This window comes from Denticeps clupeoides, unplaced genomic scaffold (assembly GCF_900700375.1).
Source record: "Denticeps clupeoides unplaced genomic scaffold, fDenClu1.1, whole genome shotgun sequence".
NCBI lineage: Eukaryota > Metazoa > Chordata > Actinopteri > Clupeiformes > Denticipitidae > Denticeps > Denticeps clupeoides.
The window spans coordinates 44319-45886 of NW_021629795.1; the positions used below are offsets into that span (position 1 = coordinate 44319).

The window sequence follows — 1568 nt, forward strand, 5'->3', positions numbered from 1 at the left end:
CAGTGAGATATGAGATGACGGTGGTACCTGCCTTCCTCAAAACAACCAAGATCATCCCAGTGCCAGAGAAGTCAACTGTGTCCCGCCGTGTCACCGTGTGGTGTGGCTGTGCATCACAATGACAATCACTTCACTTACACTGGAGCCAAGGCAACAACCTGACTGTCAATGACTGTCCCCACCGCACTGCACAATGATGGTTCTACTGTTGAGAAGTTCCTGGACGTGCACATGACAGACGAACTCTCCTGGAACCTCAACGCCGCCCACTTCTCGGACTTTTGGCTAAGATCAAGGTTAGTATTTGATCTTATCAGTTTACCATTCGATACGTACCCCACACGGGGAATAACGTACTAAGTCGATTTTTAGAAGAGGGAATCGGCAAAATGTAAAAGATTGGACCAACATGGACATCAACTGGCAAATCGAGTGGACTTTTGGATCTGAACTATTAATACTGCCTAATTATCCTTAATAAGAGGGTCAACGGGACTTGTTTCAGATACAATTGCTCAACCTTTATATCAGAAACCTTGATTTAGAACTGACTTCCCCACATTTGATTCTTATTGGCTCGAAAGTGAACTTCAATAAGTTATTAAAGAATCCACAAGAAGTGTTTAAATTTCACAAACAGAACAAACCTCCAACACATAACTTTTATCTTAAAAGTGAAAAGCCGTTGATGTCTTTTTCATGACTGTGGGTAAGTCAGGTTATACAGACTTTACACTGAATAGAGTCTACGGTGGCTGCCACAGGAGACATCGGGACAAGGATTTGACTTGACAGCTGGACAAGAGAAATATTTACATTTCGTTGAATTAATGAATTATTTTTTCAATAAGTTATAGCACGCAAATTTTTATTCACAATACACTTTTATTATTGAGACTTATTTTTTAAGTATAAACAAAGCATAACTTTAACTAAGAAGAGTAATGGAAGACTTAATGTTATCAAAATGGTTGATGTTAACACTACTGGAAAAACCATCATAACTGTCGCAGGGTTTCTTTAAATAGTGCTTAACGCTTGACTATCGGATTTTAGAATCATCTATTCACTATATTTGTCCTATTTCATTTTTTTTACTAACTTAGAACACGCATGCAAAATTTTTCGTTAAACATTTCCTTAATGGTGGACTTCGAAGTTTTCTAACATATTATTACTTGTAAGAAATTATTATTTTTTTAATTTGTGGTATTCACTTAAATAGCTTATGTTTACATCAGACTCTTTAAATACATATTCGGGTTAATTTTTTGACAGCAAATTCACTAAGCAATGTGAATATTCTGTGCATAAATAATAAGCTGATGCCTGGTGTTTTAGCGACAAAGCAGTGCTTCATTTTATTAAATCACCTTTTTATATGGGTGGTGGTTGACTCCAGTAGAGACTTTTATTACACAGTAGAGTTCCAGTAGAGCTTTTATTATACAATAAAAGCTCAATAGAGATTGAGCTTTTATTGTATAATCTTACATAACCAACCATGCAGTATCTTTCTGTGCATTAAAAGTGGGCAGGCGCATTTTTCATTTTTCATCATCATTATC

At 36.3% G+C, this 1568-nt stretch overlaps 1 pseudogene; it reads left to right on the forward strand.

The window, feature by feature from the left end:
- The first annotated feature begins 265 nt into the window (after positions 1–265).
- On the forward strand, positions 266–395 carry LOC114774346 (uncharacterized; annotated as a pseudogene).
- The last annotated feature ends 1173 nt before the right edge of the window (positions 396–1568 follow it).